Source organism: Cibotium barometz, chromosome 14 (assembly GCF_041138505.1).
Source record: "Cibotium barometz isolate CiBa-2024 chromosome 14, ASM4113850v1, whole genome shotgun sequence".
NCBI lineage: Eukaryota > Viridiplantae > Streptophyta > Polypodiopsida > Cyatheales > Cibotiaceae > Cibotium > Cibotium barometz.
The window spans coordinates 34,242,326-34,260,468 of NC_141059.1; positions in this window are offsets into that span (position 1 = coordinate 34,242,326).

An 18,143-nucleotide genomic window follows, 5' to 3' on the forward strand; every position below is an offset into this window, starting at 1 on the left:
CATATGCAAAGTTGGGCACCTAAAACTATAATCTGATTGAATATCCAGTAATTGCAAATCCCCTTTTCTTTGGGAACCAAGTTTGTATACAGGCCCTGTCCTAGGTTTAGACAGGTATAGTGAATGTGAGTAAATTGCCTATAACTTTTACATTATTACTCATATGATGTTCCCACTTTGCATATCACAAATACAAATAACATAGAGCTTAACTTGATTTATCGAGTAATTTTTGATGTGTTCTACTATTTTCTATATTATTTAAAAGATATTAGAATTGTTAAAAAACATACTATTTTATCCTCCCACCACATCTACCATTTAAAATGCTCAAATTGTATGGATCTAGTGATGATTAGATTGGGAAAGATTAGTATAATGTGGGTATAAGGTAAAATTACAAATCTAACGGTTTGATTTTTGTAGATTTACTTTGGAAAATTTATTATGACTGTTAGAGGCCCATTAAATCAATAGTAATTTAATTCTAGAAAATTAAATATTGAATCTTTCAATCTAAAAACTCAAGGGATCAATACTCTTGTTGCCATGAATTTATTAAAAAAACTTTGGCTTGATTTGAGTATGGGAAGGTCCATTTTCAATCCTCCCAAGTGAAAATTCCCATATTGTGTCCACTCTCCCCTTTTCAAGTCTAAAACCAATCCTAGTTAGGTTTGGAAATCTAGGCTTGGTAAACTTCACATCTTAGGTTTCATTCCATGTGTGAGGCTTGGGTAGGCACAAACCTTATATATGCATGCCACTTTATGTCCACGTGAGCATCGAGAGGATCCACATAAGCAGCTTGCCACCTCAGCTTGCCACCTCCACCCTCCATGTCAACATGGTCAACCTAGTTGACTCCCCACCTCATCATCCTAGTCATCATTAATGCCACATCATCTTGCCACCTTTGCATGCCACCTCGCACATGGTGACATGGCATGCCACATCATGGAATTGCCACATCAACCATAATAGTGCCACATGTCAAGAGAATACCACGTGTCATGCACGCTTGTGACACGTGGCATCTCCTTCCCACCTCTCCTCTTTTTTCAAAAACATATTTTTGGAAAAGTTAATTTAGTAATTTAGAGAAATAGAATATAGAAATTTAAATAATAAAATATATGTAACTTATTAAATAAAAGAATTTAAAATCACTAATTTTAAAGGATTATATTTTGGGATTAGATCAATAAAAATATTATTAAAGATCATATTATTAATTTAAAAAAAATAAATTTTTTAATTTTATATTTCTTGAAAATTTTTTATGTAGAATAAACCTTTGAAAAAAATTTGAAAAAAATACTTTATTTAAAAAAAGAAGTTATATAATTATAAAATAAAAGATATCTTTAAAGATATATTTATATATCTAGTAATGATAAATATTTAGACTTGTTAATAAATATTATAAATAATATTAATTTTTAAGTGGATAATAGTTTATCTTTAATTATCTTTATGTTTATCTTAGTTATCCAATCAATCTTAGATAGGAAATCCAATGAGATTTGAAGTGGATAACCTATTTTTCCTATATAATCACACATCTCTAGTACTATCCCACACTTATCTCTAGTACTATCCCATCATTGAGCCTTTATAATATTTTCTCTCTTAGCTTCCTTGAGAATGGGTTCTCAAAGTCGTAGGAGTCGGAAACGTGATAGGACTAGACTCCCCCCCATCCACCAAGTTCAAGAGGAGGAGAGGAGAAGGGTAGCTCGTGAGAGAAAGAGAGAGTGGAGAGCACGTCAACGAGCAACACCTTCCGTTTGGCGATGATCCAAGCCTTGCTCCTCCTCTTCCACTTCCTCTCCCTTCGCCCTCTTCCCCCCCACTACCCCTTAGTTTAGATAATCCACATGAACCCGCCCTTCTTGAGTCCTCTCTTCTACAAGAACCCACCCCCCCTCCTTTGGGCGCCCTTCGTGTGGATAGGAAAGAACTATCAAAGTCAGGGGCACATCGTCGTGCCCATGCAATCTTCCATTCCTATTTCAAAGACCTCACGTCTTCATCACAGGCATGTGTGCTTGATGCTTTGATTGATCTGCCCAACATGGCCAACTGCAGGGCGCTTTCCGACATTGGAGGTCGAAGAGAGAGGAGAGCTGGCATGGCGGTGCTACAAAGTGTTCGTCATTCCTATATAGTTAACAAGAAGAGGAACTCTGCGGACGCTTTGGCTGCTCGACGGGCTATTGTGGCAGCCATAAGTAGCTCCCAAATGAAGGGTAAGGTTAGTGCCACATCTCGCATCCTTTCCATAGCACCACACGCACTTAGAGTTGGGTCTATTAGGCGACAAAGTTTAGATGCCAATGAGGTTGGTGCTATGTGGGCGAGTAGTGGTCGTGTAGCTAGGCATGATCGCCTACTAGATGAAACCACTAGAACCTTGATAGAAAGTTTTTGGGAGGAGAATTGTCGTGCATCGCCAGTTTTCAAGAAAGCTTTGCGTAAGAGAGTGACAAGAGGAGTGTTCATTGAGCACGGTGCTTGCTTTCTTGAAATGACCCAAACTGTAAGATTCCTCCCCCAACCCCTTTTTGATGTCTAGTATATTCCCCTGTAATCAATTCCTTTTCTAAAATATAAGAGATCTTGTTTGTGGCTGTTTTAACCTAGAGAGAGAAAATATTCTAGAGAGAGAATATTCAGATTTTGAATATTTTTGGATAGAAAAATATCTCTTATAATTCAGATGAGTTTCCCTGAAACAGAAATTTAAAAAGAATTTTTCAATGTGCAATTGGAATTAATTGAAAATAGGTATAAAGAACCTTAGCCTAAGGATCTAGATTTTCAGAAATCTTTAGACTATGGTCCAATTAAGGTTTCTATGGGCCAATAGCATCAATCCATGTGTAGGGAGGAGATAAACCCAAATTGTAAAAGAAGATACCCAAAATTGAGTAAATGTTCACATAAGATGAAGAGTTGAAAATGTACAAGGTTTATTAGTAAATAAACACATATGTAAGGAAGGGGAATTCTTTAAAGGAGGTGCATATTTCACATAAGATGAAGAGTTGAAAATGTACAAGGTTTATTAGTAAATAAACACATATGTAAGGAAGAGAAGTTCTTTAAAGAAGGTGCATATTTCACATAAGATGAAGAGTTGAAAATGTACAAGGTTTATTAGTAAAAAACTATGAGCAATATTAAAATGATTCCATTATGACACATATGTAAGGAAGGGGAGTTCTTTAAAGGAGGTGCATATTTCACATGCTTGAATGAGTTTTAAACTCATAAAAATTGAGATATTTTATCTCTCCTCTCTCCTGATTCAAGTCTAGTTCCAAAAAGTTAACTTAACTGACCTAAAAATGGTCAAAAAGTGACCAAACTGACTTGGAAAATTCTAGAATCAGTTTGTTTGGTTAGGAGCTCAAATTTTCCTATAAATAGAAGCCTCCCCTTGTTGAAAAAAACATAGTCTCTTATGCTTTGTTACTCTACTCCACCTAAGCTAAAATATATAGTGTCTTATGCCTTGTTACTCTACTCTACCTAAGCCAAGAACTGTGAATTCTTTAATAATTCACTAGTTTTTGATACTTCTCTCTTTCTTCAATCCCCATTGGTGGCTCCATCAACATACTAAACCAATTGATTGGTTGGGGGCCTCTACCGTGAATAAAGAATCAAGCAAATTATAAGGTAAGTACATTGAATTTTTGATCTTTTCTATAATTACTCAATGATTCTCTCTTCTCAACCCCTCTCAAGCTTGAGAAGCTTAATTGGTATGGTTTTTTAATTGCTATTGAAGTTAATTTCCATTTATGTTTAAGTTCTAATGGTTTTTATGTAATTTCTCTCTCTCATTATAAGAAATGGTCATACTCATGACCCATTCTCAATCCAAATGAAGCTTTTCATAAAGCCTTTCCTTAATCCAAGATTAAGCTATGCTTGAGGCCAAATTAATGGCTTTTTGCTATGCTTTTAGTTTATGCACATTGATGATTCAATCCATTATGGATTGATGATCCAATTAGAGACCATTCTAATTGTTTTCTTAATGATCCAATTAGAGACCATTATGGATTGATGATCCAATTAGACACCATTCTAATTGTTTTCTTAATGATCCAATTAGAGACCATTATGGATTGATGATCCAATTAGAGACCATTCTAATTGTTTTCTTAATGATCCAATTAGAGACCATTATGGATTGATGATCCAATTAGAGACCATTCTAATTGTTTTCTTAATGATCCAATTAGAGACCATTATGGATTGATGATCCAATTAGAGACCATTCTGATTATTTCCTTAATGATAAGCTTTATCCCTTAGAAAAAAATTGAGATTTATCAGTCATAGTAGCGGAGCTATGGCAAAATTTTTATAGAAATTACGCATAAAATAAATTCATTCAAAGCATAAAAAGAGGACTTCCTACTATATTCTAGGAACCATCATCCTAGATTAATTAAAAGAATTTTATTATGCATGGAAATGTGGATGTTTGCATGTAGATGTAGATGTATGGATATGAGTGTGAATGTGGAGGTGGATGTATGCATGGAGATGTGGATGTATGCATGTAGAAGTAGGTGTATAGATGAGGATGTAAATAGAGATGTGGATGGATGCATGTAGATGTAGATGTATAGATGTGGATGTGAATGGAGATGTAGATGTAGGCATGTAGATGTAGATGTATAGATATGGATGTGGATGTGGAGGTGGATGTATGCATGTAGATGTAGATGTATAGATGTAGATGTGGATGTGGAGGTAGATGGATGCATGTAGATGTAGATGTATAGATGTAGATGTGAATGGAGATGTGGATGTATGCATGGAGATGTGGATGTATGCATGTAGAAGTAGGTGTATAGATGAGGATGTAAATAGAGATGTGGATGGATGCATGTAGATGTAGATGTATAGATGTGGATGTGAATGGAGATGTAGATGTAGGCATGTAGATGTAGATGTATAGATATGGATGTGGATGTGGAGGTGGATGTATGCATGTAGATGTAGATGTATAGATGTAGATGTGGATGTGGAGGTAGATGGATGCATGTAGATGTAGATGTATAGATGTAGATGTGAATGGAGATGTGGATGTATGCATGTAGATGTAGATGTATGGAGGTGAATGTGAATGTGGATGTGGATGTATGCATAGAGATGTAGATGTATGCATGTAGATGTGAATGTACGCATATAGATGTGGATGTATGGATGTATGCATAGAGATGTAGATGTATGCATGTAGATGTGAATGTACGCATATAGATGTGGATGTATGGATGTGAATATACGATATGCGATGTGAGGGAATCTGAAGTGATGAGATAGAAATGATGTGATGGGATGAGTATACATATAAATGGAATATGGAATAAGTAATGTGGATTGATGAGGGATAATGTGGAAAAATGAAAGTAAAAATAGAAACTGTATTGTAAACTGTTTGTAAATACTGTTTGTAAATGCTGTTTGTAAATGATTGTTTTATGTCAAGAATGCTGGGGGGAGCATTTTGACCGTCTTGTGATTAAAGTCGTGATGATAAAGTTGCAACTGCTGACGGGGAGTCAATGAAGGACGTCTCGCGTAGCAAGGTCGGCCGAGGTCTTGACCAGCCTCGGTGCGATTAAAATGGTGAGCTTCCGGTACGGTGGATGAGGGGCCAAGGAAGCGGCCTATGCGTGAAGCGCTAGGTTACCTGCGAAGGATCCTAGAGGGTGCTGACCATACGGTGCTCGGGCTCTGGGTTGCCTAGGATACCCACGCGTGCGTCGAGGAAGATATTGGAATAGAGTTGGAGTTGTTTTCTGAAATCGAGCATGGATCTGGTTGATTGACCTTGCTGGTCTTCAATGGATGAGTCCATGGCTCCTTATATGGATCTGTTGGTTGATCTTGCTGATCTTCAACGAGAGTCCATCTTGTTAAGTGGTTATATTGCTAAGGATCTGTTGGGTATAGATATGGATGTGGATGTGGAGGTGGATGTATGCATGTAGATGTAGATGTATAGATGTAGATGTGGATGTGGAGGTAGATGGATGCATGTAGATGTAGATGTATAGATGTAGATGTGAATGGAGATGTGGATGTATGCATGTAGATGTAGATGTATGGAGGTGAATGTGAATGTGGATGTGGATGTATGCATAGAGATGTAGATGTATGCATGTAGATGTGAATGTACGCATATAGATGTGGATGTATGGATGTATGCATAGAGATGTAGATGTATGCATGTAGATGTGAATGTACGCATATAGATGTGGATGTATGGATGTGAATATACGATATGCGATGTGAGGGAATCTGAAGTGATGAGATAGAAATGATGTGATGGGATGAGTATACATATAAATGGAATATGGAATAAGTAATGTGGATTGATGAGGGATAATGTGGAAAAATGAAAGTAAAAATAGAAACTAAATTGTAAACTGTTTGTAAATACTGTTTGTAAATGCTGTTTGTAAATGATTGTTTTATGTCAAGAATGCTGGGGGGAGCATTTTGACCGTCTTGTGATTAAAGTCGTGATGGTAAAGTTGCAACTGCTGACGGGGAGTCAATGAAGGACGTCTCGCGTAGCAAGGTCGGCCGAGGTCTTGACCAGCCTCGGTGCGATTAAAATGGTGAGCTTCCGGTACGGTGGATGAGGGGCCAAGGAAGCGGCCTATGCGTGAAGCGCTAGGTTACCTGCGAAGGATCCTAGAGGGTGCTGACCATACGGTGCTCGGGCTCTGGGTTGCCTAGGATACCCACGCGTGCGTCGAGGAAGATATTGGAATAGAGTTGGAGTTGTTTTCTGAAATCGAGCATGGATCTGGTTGATTGACCTTGCTGGTCTTCAATGGATGAGTCCATGGCTCCTTATATGGATCTGTTGGTTGATCTTGCTGATCTTCAACGAGAGTCCATCTTGTTAAGTGATTATATTGCCAAGTATTATGGGCTAGGAACTATCGAAACGGCTCCTGAGCGTTCTAGTTGCCAATGATGCCATAGATACTCTGATGAAGGAATGATGGGAAATTAAGAATCAATTGGATAAATTGGAAGATGGTGATCAATGATACTATGGTTTTATTAAAGGATTGTTTTAAACTGGTTGAATCTGGTTGAAAAAGGCAATTTCATATTGGGTGTGTGAGTGGTGTGACTAGTTTTATTTTGCATGAACATCCGGCTAGGGGGCCTTGGAACTCTTTTCCTTGGTACCCGGGACAAAACCTAACCAAATTTTTAATTGGATCCCATCACTACAGTGGTTGGGCGGTTGGCTAACCCATGGGATTGGATGGGGTTAGGCTGGACTGATGGATCCGTAAATCGAGACTCAAACTTTTGTTTTTACGATAGAAAAAAAAATCCCGAACAGTAACTGTTCTATGGATAGGAATCAACGGCTGTGCCTCTTGAATGGGGAAAAAAGCGTTGATCCCAATGATCCAAGTGCAAGTTTCTTCCTTGAACTGACTAAGTATCTTATAGATGTAATTGGATCATCTCGATCAGAAATGATCTTGACTACGTTAGAGTAAAAAGTTATCCTGGTGGAATCGCCCGTGTTTCCGGTTAAGAAAGTTTTTCCGGGTTCGGTTTTGGAACAACCAACGGATTAGTCTCTTATCCGGATATCCGTGGGCGAGGCCTCGAGTGTGGGACCCCTGTCCCGCGCGAGAAGCGCTACTTCCGCTGCCAGTACCCCAAATCCGTTGCTCGGTGGGAACAGGGATCTTACAGTTGGTATCAGAGCATTTGGTTAATAAAGATCAACTGAGAAGACAAATATGTCAAAAATTTATCAAGAAACACAAAAAGGTTATAATTGTGTGATATAATTCATACAATTTGATATTCAAACTGAAACTCGTAATTTTGGTAATTGGGTCTTCAGATGGAAGTACCGCAATTATATAGAAACCCTGACTTGCTTGAGGCCTAGACATGATAGTATTTACCTTATAATTCCAAAGGCCGTGACTACCCGTATATACCGAGAGTATACTGCAGCTCTTTACTGACAGTATATACGAGTAAATCTAAGACTTGAAATTATAAGCGTTAATGCTATCTAGATGATGATTTCGAATGTGATTGATATGATTTTTAATTCTGTTTGAGAATGAATGAATTGATTTGGATTCTGATTGAAAATGCTGATTGAAAAATGTTGATTTTTAAAAATTAGTTGAAATATAATGAAACCACAATGAGGGGGAATGGGACGAGTCCCTGTGATGATATTCATAACTAGAATGATGATAACGAATTCAGCAAATCACTATGAGATTAGTGGGTTGTGCGGTCAGATTACTACTGTTAATACTTGACCGGTAGATCAAGTTAAGGGATGTCAAATTGAGAACTTGCTTGACTGAAAATTCCATGTGGAGGAATATTCCGAAAGAAACTTTTCGGTCTAATGGACTATTATCATGTTAAAGATATGAATGATATAATCTGAATGAATTGTTATTTAATGATGAGTTCTATATAAGGGATATTTATCCCAGTGTTCTGTTGGGTTGACCACCCAGAATATAAGGAACCCCAGAATAAAATTGGATCTTAAGATTAAGAGCTGTCCTCTACCTTGCGAGATGAGGACATCTCGCACTTTTTAAGTGGGGTAGGATGTAAGATTCCTCCCCAGCCTTCGAGGTATATAGGAGTAAGAATCTCCCTTTCGGATCTTATAATTATTCCCTCTCTAAAATAAAAGAAAGTTTCTGTTTAAAAAAGGAATACCCTTTTCCTAAAATACTTCTCAGGAGTCACGCCTATTTTAAGGATTTAGAACAATGAGTGAGAATCGGTGTTTTGGATACCAAGGTTTTGGTTTTCATTCGAGTATGGCCCAAAAGAAGTTCTTTATCTCTTGGGGAGTATAAGAAGTTATCCCCCAGATATTGTGATCCTTATATCTGAATTCAATGAAAGTAGGTGACTTAGCCTACAAGTTTCTTTTATCTCCTCATCTCAAAATTCTTAATGCCTTCTATAGAAAAATGTGTCAAACACAAATCATGGAAAGACGGTAAAACTTCAGTGGTAAGTTACCGTTGGCTTCTAGGTTACGCTAGCTCCTTCCTTTATATAAGTCGTAACTTTTACTTGTCACTCACAGTAATCTTACTCCCATCAATCTCCTTTCTTTCTTAATCTCCTTCATGGCTTGGCAACAGGAATTAGTTTTATCCCTGATGATTTCTCACCTTCAAGACGCAAGAGAGTCTGTGAAGAAAGACTTTATAGAACAGTATGAGCGCTCACTTTTTCCTCACCTAGGAACTTCTGTAGCGCATACCAAATGGCGGACCTATCAAAACATAACTAGGGTAACACCCTGGGGACAGCAGCACTTTCGTAACAATGTCCGCTTGGCCATGGTTATCGAAGCCTTGGGTTTGGGTCCCCGATACTACTGCGTCATGAGATCAAGGCATCTTGGGTTTTCTGAGCGGGTCTTCTTACTGGCGTGTTTTCTTCCTCATGAGAAGATATGCCTTTACCCCGTTTTTGGCTTGCCTCTCAGAGGTCCTTTTGTTAGATCACCTCATACCACTGAGATAGGTGCGGCAATAACCAGCAGAATCATTCCCATAGATGAGTTACCCTATACTTGTGCAGCTTGTGAGGACTGCTTTTGTGACCATATGATGGACGGGCTTATGGAAGTGTAAAGAGTTTCTCTATCTTTACTGTATAAGTTCCGAGAATGAATAAAGTTTAAATCTTGTTATTATTTTGAATCTTGCTCTCTTTAAGACTTTTCTTGGTGGTTAATCGTGATTAAAATTTTTCTCTAAGTCACATATTCGTGCATCTTGCGAAATTATTCCAAGTTGCGAGATGAGGACATCTTGCGTTTTTTAAGTGGGGTAGAATGTAAGATTCCTCCCCCAACCCCTTTTTGATGTCTAGTATATTCCCCTGTAATCAATTCCTTTTCTAAAATATAAGAGATCTTGTTTGTGGCTGTTTTAACCTAGAGAGAGAAAATATTCTAGAGAGAGAATATTCAGATTTTGAATATTTTTGGATAGAAAAATATCTCTTATAATTCAGATGAGTTTCCCTGAAACAGAAATTTAAAAAGAATTTTTCAATGTGCAATTGGAATTAATTGAAAATAGGTATAAAGAACCTTAGCCTAAGGATCTAGATTTTCAGAAATCTTTAGACTATGGTCCAATTAAGGTTTCTATGGGCCAATAGCATCAATCCATGTGTAGGGAGGAGATAAACCCAAATTGTAAAAGAAGATACCCAAAATTGAGTAAATGTTCACATAAGATGAAGAGTTGAAAATGTACAAGGTTTATTAGTAAATAAACACATATGTAAGGAAGGGGAATTCTTTAAAGGAGGTGCATATTTCACATAAGATGAAGAGTTGAAAATGTACAAGGTTTATTAGTAAATAAACACATATGTAAGGAAGAGAAGTTCTTTAAAGAAGGTGCATATTTCACATAAGATGAAGAGTTGAAAATGTACAAGGTTTATTAGTAAAAAACTATGAGCAATATTAAAATGATTCCATTATGACACATATGTAAGGAAGGGGAGTTCTTTAAAGGAGGTGCATATTTCACATGCTTGAATGAGTTTTAAACTCATAAAAATTGAGATATTTTATCTCTCCTCTCTCCTGATTCAAGTCTAGTTCCAAAAAGTTAACTTAACTGACCTAAAAATGGTCAAAAAGTGACCAAACTGACTTGGAAAATTCTAGAATCAGTTTGTTTGGTTAGGAGCTCAAATTTTCCTATAAATAGAAGCCTCCCCTTGTTGAAAAAAACATAGTCTCTTATGCTTTGTTACTCTACTCCACCTAAGCTAAAATATATAGTGTCTTATGCCTTGTTACTCTACTCTACCTAAGCCAAGAACTGTGAATTCTTTAATAATTCACTAGTTTTTGATACTTCTCTCTTTCTTCAATCCCCATTGGTGGCTCCATCAACATACTAAACCAATTGATTGGTTGGGGGCCTCTACCGTGAATAAAGAATCAAGCAAATTATAAGGTAAGTACATTGAATTTTTGATCTTTTCTATAATTACTCAATGATTCTCTCTTCTCAACCCCTCTCAAGCTTGAGAAGCTTAATTGGTATGGTTTTTTAATTGCTATTGAAGTTAATTTCCATTTATGTTTAAGTTCTAATGGTTTTTATGTAATTTCTCTCTCTCATTATAAGAAATGGTCATACTCATGACCCATTCTCAATCCAAATGAAGCTTTTCATAAAGCCTTTCCTTAATCCAAGATTAAGCTATGCTTGAGGCCAAATTAATGGCTTTTTGCTATGCTTTTAGTTTATGCACATTGATGATTCAATCCATTATGGATTGATGATCCAATTAGAGACCATTCTAATTGTTTTCTTAATGATCCAATTAGAGACCATTATGGATTGATGATCCAATTAGACACCATTCTAATTGTTTTCTTAATGATCCAATTAGAGACCATTATGGATTGATGATCCAATTAGAGACCATTCTAATTGTTTTCTTAATGATCCAATTAGAGACCATTATGGATTGATGATCCAATTAGAGACCATTCTAATTGTTTTCTTAATGATCCAATTAGAGACCATTATGGATTGATGATCCAATTAGAGACCATTCTGATTATTTCCTTAATGATAAGCTTTATCCCTTAGAAAAAAATTGAGATTTATCAGTCATAGTAGCGGAGCTATGGCAAAATTTTTATAGAAATTACGCATAAAATAAATTCATTCAAAGCATAAAAAGAGGACTTCCTACTATATTCTAGGAACCATCATCCTAGATTAATTAAAAGAATTTTATTATGCATGGAAATGTGGATGTTTGCATGTAGATGTAGATGTATGGATATGAGTGTGAATGTGGAGGTGGATGTATGCATGGAGATGTGGATGTATGCATGTAGAAGTAGGTGTATAGATGAGGATGTAAATAGAGATGTGGATGGATGCATGTAGATGTAGATGTATAGATGTGGATGTGAATGGAGATGTAGATGTAGGCATGTAGATGTAGATGTATAGATATGGATGTGGATGTGGAGGTGGATGTATGCATGTAGATGTAGATGTATAGATGTAGATGTGGATGTGGAGGTAGATGGATGCATGTAGATGTAGATGTATAGATGTAGATGTGAATGGAGATGTGGATGTATGCATGGAGATGTGGATGTATGCATGTAGAAGTAGGTGTATAGATGAGGATGTAAATAGAGATGTGGATGGATGCATGTAGATGTAGATGTATAGATGTGGATGTGAATGGAGATGTAGATGTAGGCATGTAGATGTAGATGTATAGATATGGATGTGGATGTGGAGGTGGATGTATGCATGTAGATGTAGATGTATAGATGTAGATGTGGATGTGGAGGTAGATGGATGCATGTAGATGTAGATGTATAGATGTAGATGTGAATGGAGATGTGGATGTATGCATGTAGATGTAGATGTATGGAGGTGAATGTGAATGTGGATGTGGATGTATGCATAGAGATGTAGATGTATGCATGTAGATGTGAATGTACGCATATAGATGTGGATGTATGGATGTATGCATAGAGATGTAGATGTATGCATGTAGATGTGAATGTACGCATATAGATGTGGATGTATGGATGTGAATATACGATATGCGATGTGAGGGAATCTGAAGTGATGAGATAGAAATGATGTGATGGGATGAGTATACATATAAATGGAATATGGAATAAGTAATGTGGATTGATGAGGGATAATGTGGAAAAATGAAAGTAAAAATAGAAACTGTATTGTAAACTGTTTGTAAATACTGTTTGTAAATGTTGTTTGTAAATGATTGTGTTATGTCAAGAATGCTGGGGGGAGCATTTTGACCGTCTTGTGATTAAAGTCGTGATGGTAAAGTTGCAACTGCTGACGGGGAGTCAATGAAGGACGTCTCGCGTAGCAAGGTCGGCCGAGGTCTTGACCAGCCTCGGTGCGATTAAAATGGTGAGCTTCCGGTACGGTGGATGAGGGGCCAAGGAAGCGGCCTATGCGTGAAGCGCTAGGTTACCTGCGAAGGATCCTAGAGGGTGCTGACCATACGGTGCTCGGGCTCTGGGTTGCCTAGGATACCCACGCGTGCGTCGAGGAAGATATTGGAATAGAGTTGGAGTTGTTTTCTGAAATTGAGCATGGATCTGGTTGATTGACCTTGCTGGTCTTCAATGGATGAGTCCATGGCTCCTTATATGGATCTGTTGGTTGATCTTGCTGATCTTCAACGAGAGTCCATCTTGTTAAGTGATTATATTGCCAAGTATTATGGGCTAGGAACTATCGAAACGGCTCCTGAGCGTTCTAGTTGCCAATGATGCCATAGATACTCTGATGAAGGAATGATGGGAAATTAAGAATCAATTGGATAAATTGGAAGATGGTGATCAATGATACTATGGTTTTATTAAAGGATTGTTTTAAACTGGTTGAATCTGGTTGAAAAAGGCAATTTCATATTGGGTGTGTGAGTGGTGTGACTAGTTTTATTTTGCATGAACATCCGGCTAGGGGGCCTTGGAACTCTTTTCCTTGGTACCCGGGACAAAACCTAACCAAATTTTTAATTGGATCCCATCACTACAGTGGTTGGGCGGTTGGCTAACCCATGGGATTGGATGGGGTTAGGCTGGACTGATGGATCCGTAAATCGAGACTCAAACTTTTGTTTTTACGATAGAAAAAAAAATCCCGAACAGTAACTGTTCTATGGATAGGAATCAACGGCTGTGCCTCTTGAATGGGGAAAAAAGCGTTGATCCCAATGATCCAAGTGCAAGTTTCTTCCTTGAACTGACTAAGTATCTTATAGATGTAATTGGATCATCTCGATCAGAAATGATCTTGACTACGTTAGAGTAAAAAGTTATCCTGGTGGAATCGCCCGTGTTTCCGGTTAAGAAAGTTTTTCCGGGTTCGGTTTTGGAACAACCGACGGATTAGTCTCTTATCCGGATATCCGTGGGCGAGGCCTCGAGTGTGGGACCCCTGTCCCGCGCGAGAAGCGCTACTTCCGCTGCCAGTACCCCAAATCCGTTGCTCGGTGGGAACAGGGATCTTACACAAACTGAGTTGTATTCTCAGTTTGTGGCTTCGTATCCAGAGCTTAAAATTGGGCAAAGGTCATTTGAGGGGTGTAAGCCTTGGTTTGTGAGGTACTCACGTCAGCGTGACACATGTTGTTGTTGCTACCATGTTGAGTTCAAACTTTTTTATGATGTGTTCCGTTCTCTTAGTGGGCATAGAGAGTTGCCTCGTAGTCCACGTGATTTCATCCACTCTCTTTTGTGTGCACGCACAGAGGATGCCCAGTTCCATAGGATGCCTTGTGTGGAGAGCAATTGCACATCATGTGGTTCACTTGCACATCTACAGATGGTAGATCTTGATGCAAGTGACCAAGAGAAAGTGGCATGGCAACGTTATGAGTATGTGACACACCAGCTCCAGAGTGGTGGACAGTCCAGGAAGTTGTAGCTCGTGGACAAACATACACCACGTTGTCACTTCACAGCCACATTTAGGGAGCAGATCTACCCCTACATACCGCACAATCATTGTGCCAAGTGGCAGGATCGTCAGTTCCGAGCATGCCTAGCAGAGTTTCCTATTGGTGTGGTCGTCTCTGTGATTGATTTTGCGGAGAACTACACTTTCACACCTTTTCAGGAGATACAATCTGAGTATTACTTCTCAGAGCAGGTAATGGTTATATTTTGTAATATTTGTTTTATGTTTGAGCTACATTACTTAATTGATTTTTTGTGTCCTAAACGTATGTATTGCTTACCTCACCAGGTTGCTATTTTGGTCCACATTAGCTATCGACATGCAGAGGCTCATGTAGATGGGATAGCGAGTACCCCCGAGACCCGTGTCATTATTCGAGAGTATCATTTCTATATCACTGATGATCGTTCACATGATGCACATTTTGTGCAACACTGTTTTCGTCTCCATGACGATTTTTTAGGAGATTGTGGGATCAGACATGTCCAGCGATGGGTTTGGTCGGATGGTTGTGGCGCACAGTTCAAGTCATCACGTCAATTCTATTGGCTCTACAGGTAGTATTTATGGCTTTCTTACATTTACAATTAAACTAAATTCACTAGAACATCTTAAAGAAAACAATAACTAAGACTATCTTTTATGGATTTATAGGTGGCATGTGCAGTCTAGTATCCCAGTGATTTGGTCATTCTTTGAGACTGGTCACGGGAAGGGAGAGCATGATGGTGCGGGCGCATGTGTGAAACGTGCCTTGAGGCGTCATCAGCTGCGACAGGATGCTCAGCGGTTCAGAGATGCGGGCCACGTAGTCGAGTGGTGCTCCCAACATTTGTGTGGGAGTGCAGCATCATCGTACCCCAAACGTGATGCTCGGATTGTCAGGAGATTTTTTTGGCATGTGGATGGTGGCATGATTGACCGTAGAGCCTCCCATGATTGTGACACAGTACCTGGCACCTTGGGCTTACATTTCAGGAGCACGTGCATGGCGGCCCCCACGATTTACACACGACGGTTTGCATGCTTCTGTGGAGCATGTATGGATGGCGATTGGTCACATTGTGCCTCGAGAGGATGGGCAGATGCATGGATACAGACATTCCTCTCCCCCGAGCATCCTTCACATCCACCAGTGGTGTCTGATGAGCACACAGGTCCTGCGTTCATGGTCAGTTATGATGACCTGACAGATTTGCTACAGGAGGGTGATGTATTTGCTGTTATTGCCAGTGAGGGAAATAGCGAGGGAGTAGACTACTATCTGATGAGTTGCACTAGGCCAAAGTGCATGCTTGACCAGGATACAGTGGATGATCATGGGTTTTCTTATGACGCCCATAGCATGATTGTGGCAGGCCGGTTCTACCAGCAGATTCGACTTCATCGGTCTTGAGTTCCAGCAGTGGAAGTGGGAGTTAGAGGCATTTCAGTTCTCTCATCTAGTGGTTGCTACCAGGCTCACTCTTGTTCGAGTACAGAGCCGAAAACACAGTTCTCACCAAGTTTTCGGCTTCGAGTGGATGACCATGAGAGCATTCTAGAGCAGTTGAGAGCTAGAGAGGGTGCTGCTGACTAGATCTCTATCTTGATAGTGACTAAACTCAGACTAGCTGGGTTAGCTCACTTACATTGTACTTAGATTTTTGGGCAGTGACTAACCTCAGACTAGCTGGGGTAGCTCATTTTCATTCTGATGTACTTATTTGATGTTTATATCATTATGAGTTTTCTCATTATTGAGTATCATTACATTTTAGTTGATGTTCTTGATTTTATTATATTTTTTAACACTTTGGCTATCATATTGTTCGGATTTTTCAAGTCTCTTGGTGCTCAAGAGGCCATGGAAAATCCAGGCCTTCCCCATACCATCGCACCCAAACATGCTTTGATGAGGACCAAACTTTGCAAGCATGGGGGGGGGGCCACCCCCACATGCTTGCAAAGTTTGGTCACAATCAGAGCATGCTTGGATTGGTAATTAGCGCCCAGTCCGAATTTTTCAAGTCTCTTGGTGCTCAAGAGGCCATGGAAAATCCAGGCCTTCCCCATACCATCGCACCCAAACATGCTCCGATGGGGACCAAACTTTGCAAGCATGGGGGGGGACCCACCCCCACATGCTTGCAAAGTTTGGTCACAATCAGAGCATGTTTGGATTGCTAATTAGCGCCCAGTCCGGATTTTTCAAGTCTCTTGGTGCTTAAGAGGCCATGGAAAATCCGGGCCTTCCCCATACCATCGTACCCAAACATGCTCCGATGGGGACCAAACTTTGCAAGCATGTGGGGGTGGGTCACCCCCACATGCTTGCAAAGTTTGGTCCCCATCGGAGCATGTTTGGGTACGATGGTATGGGGAAGGCCCGGATTTTCCATGGCCTCTTAAGCACCAAGAGACTTCAAAAACCAGCACTGGGCGCTAATTACCAATCCAAACATGCTCTGATTGTGACCAAACTTTGCAAGCATGTGGGGGGGAGCCACCCCCACATGCTTGCAAAGTTTGGTCCCCATCGGAGCATGTTTGGGTACGATGGTATGGGGAAGGCCCGGATTTTCCATGGCCTCTTAAGCACCAAGAGACTTCAAAAACCCGCACTGGGCGCCAATTACCAATCCAAACATGCTTTGATTGTGACCAAACTTTTGAAGCATGTGGGGGGGACCCACCCCCACATGCTTGCAAAGTTTGGTCCCTATCGGAGCATGTTTGGGTACGATGGTATGGGGAAGGCCCGGATTTTCCATGGCCTCTTAAGCACCAAGAGACTTGAAAAATCCGGACTGGGCGCTAATTACCAATCCAAACATGCTCTGATTGTGACCAAACTTTGCAAGCGTGTGGGGGGGACCCACCCCCACATTCTTGCAAAGTTTGGTCCCCATCGGAGCATGTTTGGGTACGATGGTATGGGGAAGGCCCGGATTTTCCATAGCCTCTTAAGCACCAAGAGACTTCAAAAACCCACACTGGGCGCTAATTACCAATCCAAACATGCTCTGATTGTGACCAAACTTTGCAAGCATGTGGGGGTGGGTGCCCCCCCTATGCTTGCAAAGTTTGGTCCCTATCGGAGCATGTTTGGGTACGATGGTATGGGGAAGGCCCGGATTTTCCATGGCCTCTTAAGCACCAAGAGACTTGAAAAACCTGCACTGGGTGCTAATTACCAATCCAAACATGCTCTGATTGTGACCAAACTTTGCAAGCATGTGGGGGGGACCCACCCCCACATGCTTGCAAAGTTTGGTCCCCATCGGAGCATGTTTGGGTATGATGGTATGGGGAAGGCCCGGATTTTCCATGGCCTCTTAAGCACCAAGAGACTTGAAAAACCCGCACTGGGCGCTAATTACCAATCCAAACATGCTCTGATTGTGACCAAACTTTGCAAGCATGTGGGGGGGACCCACCCCCACATGCTTGCAAAGTTTGGTCCCCATCGGAGCATGTTTGGGTACAATGGTATGGGAAAGGCCCGGATTTTCCATGGCCTCTTAAGCACCAAGAGACTTGAAAAATCTGGACTGGGCGCTAATCACCAATCCAAACATG